The sequence below is a fragment of the Schistocerca nitens genome, chromosome 4 (assembly GCF_023898315.1).
Source record: "Schistocerca nitens isolate TAMUIC-IGC-003100 chromosome 4, iqSchNite1.1, whole genome shotgun sequence".
Taxonomy (NCBI): Eukaryota; Metazoa; Arthropoda; class Insecta; order Orthoptera; family Acrididae; genus Schistocerca; species Schistocerca nitens.
Window position 1 is genome coordinate 876,641,191 of NC_064617.1, and position 7,498 is coordinate 876,648,688.

The 7,498-nt window shown below is 41.2% G+C and overlaps 1 non-coding gene across 1 annotated transcript; it reads left to right on the forward strand.

The window, feature by feature from the left end:
- Positions 1-6,565: 6,565 nt before the first annotated feature.
- Positions 6,566-6,647, forward strand: Trnas-gcu (transfer RNA serine (anticodon GCU)). The gene has a single exon. It is a non-coding gene; the product is annotated as a tRNA-Ser (tRNA).
- The last annotated feature ends 851 nt before the right edge of the window (positions 6,648-7,498 follow it).

The window sequence follows — 7,498 nt, forward strand, 5'->3', positions numbered from 1 at the left end:
TTTTTTAATTGAAGACAGAGAGACGTTAGTCAGTAATTCCTACCCATCACCATTCACTCATTACAGTAGTAGATAACCTTCTGTGGAACAGGAGGAGTTGTCAAATATAAACGTTTCCAGTTAGTTTCAAATTTTACTTTGCTGTCTGTCAGGCATTTTATATCAGTGGGTAAGTGATCAAAACTATTGGTTGCAGCACTGTGAATCCCTGTTTGTGCTACGGACAACCTTGATGTGGCGTATTTTTTTTTTCTTCTGGTGCTGCAATTATGTACAACATTGTCCCTGTTGAAGTGCAATGGGTTATTTACAACAAGCTTCATGAGGGAATAACTAGACTGTGAAACGAAGACTGCAACTCGCTTGCCGAGCAGCAGACAGGTAAGACGAAAAGAGTGTTACAAAAGTTTTCAGCCAAAGCCTTCTTCAGAAAGGAAGCACAGCACACGCACACATTCACACAATCATACACAAAAAAGCACACGCACGCATGACGGCTGTCTGCGGCTGTTGTAGCCATAATCTTTTTTCAAGGAGGAGGAAATGTGAACAATGAATAATTATCGGCGGGAGGAATTTAGGGCATTAGATGCTGCCCCAACATTCAGCGCGGTTCCGTAGCCGTATCTCGTGCCGGGACGAGACTTGGTATTATACAGTGTGGTTCGTGCGTCGGAGCGTTTACGATTTGGAAGGAAATGAAAAACACAGTAAAGAAGAGAAAGAGCGGACATTGAATAGAGTAAGGCAACTCTCTTCCCCATGAACAAACGAACCTTGCCGTTGGTGGGGAGGCTTGTGTGCCTCAGCAATACAGATGGCCGTACCGTAGGTGCAACCACAACGGAGGGGTATCTGTTGAGAGGCCAGACAACCGTATGGTTCCTGAAGAGGGGCAGCAGCCTTTTCAGTAGTTGCAGGGGCAACAGTCTGGATGATTGACTGATCTGGCCTTGTAACACTAACCAAAACGGCCTTGCTGTGCTGGTACTGCGAACGGCTGAAAGCAAAGGGAAACTACAGCCGTAATTTTTCCCGAGGGCATGCAGCTTTACTGTATGGATAAATGATGATGGCGTCCTCTTGGGTGAAATATTCCGGAGGTAAAATAGTCCCCCATTCGGATCTCCGGGCGGGGACTACTCGCCGGCCGCGGTGGTCTAGCGGTTCTGGCGCTGCAGTCCGGAACCGCGGGACTGCTACGGTCGCAGGTTCGAATCCTGCCTCGGGCATGGATGTGGGTGATGTCCTTAGGTTAGTTAGGTTTAAGTAGTTCTAAGTTCTAGGGGACTTATGACCTAAGATGTTGAGTCCCATAGTGCTCAGAGCCATTTGAACCATTTTTTGGGGACTACTCAAGAGGACGTCGTTATCAGGAAAAAGAAAACTGGCGTTCTACGGATCGGAGCGTGGAATGTCAGATCTCTTAACCGGCCAGGTAGATTAGAAAATTTAAAAAGGGAAATGGATAGGTTAAAGTTAGATATAGTGGGAATAAGTGAAGTTCGGTGGCAGGAGGAACAAGACTTTTGGTCAGGTGAATAAAGGGTTATAAACACAAAATAAAATAGGGGTAATGCAGGAGTAGGTTTAATAATGAATAAAAAAATAGGAGTGCGGGTAAGCTACTACAAACAGCATAGTGAACGCATTATTGTGGCCAAGATAGACACAAAGCCCACGCCTACTACAGTAGTACAAGTTTATATGCCAACTAGCTCTGCAGATGATGAAGAAATTGAAGAAATGTATGATGAGATAAAAGAAATTGTTCAGGTAGTGAAGGGAGACGAAAATTTAATAGTGATGGGTAACTGGAATTCGAGAGTAGGAAAAGGGAGAGAAGGAAACATAGTAGGTGAATAAGGATTGGGGCTAAGAAATGAAAGAGGAAGCCGCCTGGTAGAGTTTTGTACAGAGCATAACTTAATCATAGCTAACACTTGGTTCAAGAATCATGAAAGAAGGTTGTATACGCGGAAGAATCCTGGAGATACTAGATTATATAATGATAAGACAGAGATTTAGGAACCAGGTTTTAAATTGTAAGACATTTCCAGGGGCAGATGTGGAGTCAGACCACAATCTATTGGTTACGAACTGTAGATTAAAACTGAAGAAACTGCAAAAAGGTGGGAATTTAAGAAGATGGGACTTGGATAAACTGAAAGAACCAGAGGTTGTACAGAGTTTCAGGGAGAGCATAAGGGAACAATTGACAGGAATAGGGGAAAGAAGTACAGTAGAAGAAGAATGGGTAGCTCTGAGGGATGAAGTAGTGAAGGCCGCAGAGGATCAAGTAGGTAAAAAGACGAGGGCTAGCAGAACTCCTCGGGTAACAGAAGAAATATTGAACTTAATTGACGAAAGGAGAAAATATAAAAATGCAGTAAATCAAGCAGGCAAAAAGGAATACAGACGTCTCAAAAATGAGATCGACAGGAAGTGCAAAATGGCTAAGCAGGGATGGCTAGAGGACAAATGTAAGGATGTAGAGGCTTATCTCACTAGGGGTAAGATATATACTGCCTACAGGAAAATTAAAGAGACCTTTGGAGAAAAGAGAGCCACTTGTATGAATATCAAGAGCTCAGATGGAAACCCAGTTCTAAGCAGAGAAGGGAAAGCAGAAAGGTGGAAGGAGTATATAGAGGGTCTATACAAGGGCGATGTACTTGAGGACAATATTATGGAAATGGAAGAGGATGTAGATGAAGATGAAATGGGAGAAATGATACTGCGTGAAGAGTTTGACAGAGCACTGAAACTGCTGTCATTATTACATACTAAATTTTGAATTTATTCAGTTAAAATTTGTACGTATATCTTCCCGAATTACATTGAAATTTACATGGAATAAAAGTCAATAATTTCATACAAAGAGAGGATAGAATCTGTTTCTATTAAGACCATAAATTACATGTTTTATCATTGCACAATATATTTCGTTAATTTGCATATAGCATTTAACTGACTTAGAGAAAAATCACGCTATCAGTTTCAGGTGAACAGAGTGGTTAGTTTTATTGAACGAAAAGCCTAGATGCAACTAATTAATTTTTGTACAAGTAAAATTTTACATATCTATGTGATCGTAATTACAGTTCTATTAACTAACACCAATTAAAACGTGAGTAAGCTTGATTCTGATTGAAAAATTATCGTGTCATATTTTTATTAGAGGCCCAAACAATTTCTGAATTCAAAACAAAACATAGCTGTCTCTATATGACTTGGAAATATCGGAACTTTAAACTTTAATTAGTCCATATTTACAACAGCAAAATCAATCCTACCATGTGCTTGTAGGTAGTACTATGTGTAAATTACGATGGTACACTTGTTTTTAATTCAACATGTTTCCTTCATTCCATATACTGATGAGACACAAAGTAAACAATGTCAAAGCAATGCCCTCTTCGGGAGACTGGAGATGAGGCTGGAATAGGATACAGGATCCAAAGGGGTTGTGGTATTACACTCTACGATTTTTACCATCCACGCTTCCCTCCGATACCAAATTGGCGATCCTTTGATGGCTCAGAATGTGACTTATCAACCGATCCCTTCTTTTAGTCAGGTTGTGCCACAAATTCCTCTTCTTCCCAATTCTATTCGGTGTCTCCTCATTAGTTACGTGATCTACCCATTTAATATTCAGCATTATTCTGTAGCACCACATTTCGAAAGCTTCTATTCTCTTCCTGTCTAAGCTATGTATCGTCCATGTTTCACTTCCATATATGGCTACACTCCATACAAACACTATCAGAAAAGGCTTCCTGACACTTAAATCTATACTCGATGTTAACAAATTTGTCTTTTTCAGAAATGTTTTCCTTGCCATAGCCAGAGTACATTTTATATCCTCTCTACTTCGACCATCATCAGTTGTTTTGCTCCCCAAATAGTAAAACTCATCTACTACTTAAAGTGTCTCATTTCCTAATCTAATTACCTCAGCATCACCTGATTTAATTCGACTACATTCCATTATCCTCGTTTTGCTTTTGTTGATATTCATCTTATATCCTCCTTTCAAGATACTGTCCATTCCGTTTCAGCTGCTCTTGCAGGTCAAGTGATTACTAAATTAAAAATCAGGTATATTTAAAAGTGATCTGTTTAATAATATCGTAGGAAAAATGTGTTTGTCATGATTACAAAAACTGTACATTTTGACTCGATTACATTAAAAATATTAGCATGCTTTAGCATGGAAAAGTATTATAATTTGGACATGTTCGAAATTTTAAATAGCATGCTTTATCAATGAAAAGCGGAATGCAGTAATTTAGATTAAATGAAATTGTAAAATAGTTACAGAGGACGGTTCGTCCAGGTCACGTGTAAAGTCACGCCCTCTAGCGCGAGGGGGTAAAAGTTACAATACAGGAAGTGTAGAGCCCGATTGACGTAATGTGGGCAGCTTGCAAGATGAGGATGTGTTTACTAACATCTGAACGTAGCTACGAAATTGCTGAGTTCCTTTAAAGGAAACTATCCGTAACGGGGTAGCATGTGTCCAAGAAAATGGCGTATATTTGTATGCAGTGGTCGTTGAGTGCTTTTTCCTGCCTTTTTCTAGGTCGGTATAAATTTTTATATTTTCATACAATAACATAAAGTTCCCCTTCTTCATTGTATGAATTATTACGAGGCTGTTATCGATACTTTTTATGTAACAATTTTTTTTGTGCCGATATTTTACACGTGTAAACTGAAAGCTTTTTCGTGTCGAAACTCTTACATTACCGTTATGAAAGGTATTTAAATATCCGTTGTATCTTTATGTTCAGCGTTTGGCTGCATTAACATTGTTTCAGATTCCACTAAGTCTGCAATAGTGTAGTCTGTATTTTTCTAAAACAACAATTTGATCTTGTTTTTCAGTTTTTATTTTAACGTGAGTACTAATTTTTCCCGATCGAGGTTCGAAATCGTATTATATTACAAAAAATAAATCGACAAGTACAGGTTTACATAGCCGTATTACTGTTGTATAAAGCTGTAGGTTGCTTGGAGATGAAGAAGCTTGCGCAGGATAGAGTAGCATGTAAGGCTGCATGAAACCAGTCTCTGGACTGATGACCACAACACAACACAGACTATTATGAAATTTACTGCCAAAATTACTTACATGATATTCAAAGCACGCTTATACCATTTCAATATAAGTTTCAAAGAATTCTTCACAGCGATTTTTCTCAAGTATTGTATTTTTGAGATGTGTTACTGTTCTTGCCGGGCTGCAGTGTGATCTTACACATTTGTAGCTGTTCGAACAAGAGATCAAAAATGAAGAGACGATGTCAAGGAATGTTTTAAATACGTCGTCGAAATAAGTGAAAATGTAACATTAGAGAAAATGATACCAGGCAAATACGTTATCGCTTACTGTACAGTCCAGTTTGTTTGAAAACGGGGGTCAGCACACTTGCCCGTTATTGTGTTCTGTAATGTCATTTACTTTCAGTTGGTTCGACAATACATTTAAAACATAAATTTTCTCTTAATTTTTCGCGTCATGTGCGATCTGCCAACAGCGTAAGTTATATTCAGAGGGTAGATATGAAATTTGTATTATCACCGCGGAAAAATAAAGTCACGTAATTAATTTTTTGCTGCTTGCGGGTACATGCTCGGTGCTGGCGCACAATGGAGTCGTTGTACTGCAGTAGCGTAGCACGTCGTTAGGGGGCCCAAAATAGAATGCGGCAGCCCGTCTTCTGGCCCGCTTTATTTCGGCTTCTTTAGCAGCTTGCCGCAGTTCTTGTAGCGCGGGGATTTAAATGTGTGCCGGGACTGAAGACACGTACCCGCGAGCAGACAAAAAGATTAATTCGAAACTTTATTTTGACCAGGTGTCTACTGTTCGTATGGTCGGAAGTACATAAACCTGAAATGTCCGTTAGGCTGGAACTGGCCAAGGACAGCATTTAATGCCGAACGATGTACCGCCTCAACAGAACCATGACTTCCTTTAATACTGGGTGAACGCAAGTAAGATCGAACTATTAAGAGCAGGTCTCACAGAGCTTTGTTTCAAGTTTCGTTGAAGCCACAGCACGCGTAGGAACGTCGTTCCAGAGCCGTGGGAGGCAAGCCGTCAACGAACGCGCGGCTGACCTTGGTGCGTGCGTTCGCGCTTCCGCCTGACGCATCCTGCGTGCTGCGGACCGCGGCCCACGGCCGGCGCGCTCTGATTGGCTGCGGACGCGTGGCCGGCCCCCTCCCGCCAAAGCGCCGTCAGCTGACGGTCAGGGCTGCCAACCTGCGCACGCGCAAGGCCGACTGGCCCGTGTCCTTCCTAACAGCAAATTCAGTCCGTCAGCAACAGACCGATAACCGTCTTCTTCCTCTGGGGCACTCAGCAAAACACGTGGCCAAACTCTAGAAGTGCTTAAGAGACACAGAATCGCTTTTAATGACGAGGGACGCGTATGATTAGACAAGGAAAGAATTCAAGAACGGTACGTAACCTACCAATTACTACGTACACGGTTTATTCACGTAACAGAAGAGACGTCTCATGATAACTCTTAATAAAGACTCAAGGCGTAACGACGAGGTGGCCGAGTGGTTAAGGCGTTGGACTGCTAATCCAATGTGCTCTGCACGCGTGGGTTCGAATCCCATCCTCGTCGAACATTTTAAATCATTCGGATGCTAAATTAAATACTACTGAATTACAAACAAATGTGTAATTACATGAGAAACATGTGAGGCAGTGTGGAAACATAATGGTGTCTATGAAAAGTTTTTCTGTTCTTACTGTAACTATGGACATAATTTTCGTGTTCTGCGTTTCTGCTCAAAGTCACTCAAATGATACCTGTCTCATCAGATGATCTGAATCAGTTACGTGGTAGCTCGTACAATTGTACTGACCCGTGGAGAAGCCGCTTCAGTTACGAGTTTACCTTATGAAACAATGCTCAGCATCATACACATAGCAACCACCACAATGAAGTCGTCATAATGTAATATCGATCGAAATAATAAATCCGTCAGTTCCGTTTCAGCCGCGCTCGCGAGTGGCCGCTGTTAACTGTTGCGCTGCACTTCAGTGTTTACATCGCTGTACTTGTGCTTCGCCGAGTGCCGTCCGTCAGTTAATCTCCGTGTTCGTTCCTGTTCCTTGTGATCTGATCGCTCTTTCTGGTCTTGCTGCTTCTACTTGGAATTTCGGTTGTTTAACCGAAATTGCTTCGCTGGATTAACCATGGCTACCAAACTCAGGAAGAATACTCTGGTATTTGCTTTTGACAAAGAATCCGTCCTGTTCAGCCGACATCCCTGGAATAGATGACTGGATTACACAGGTAATTGGTCTAAAATTCTGAAACCGTTCATACCTGGCAACTGGATCAGGAAAAATACTGTGTTTTTGTCAAGTTAATCAGTGCTTCGACTGTTGATAAAGTGTTACGAAAGTGGGGCTATGAAGTAGATTTTGTGCATAGAAATGGGTTATAAAAGTAAGGTTTCCATCTAT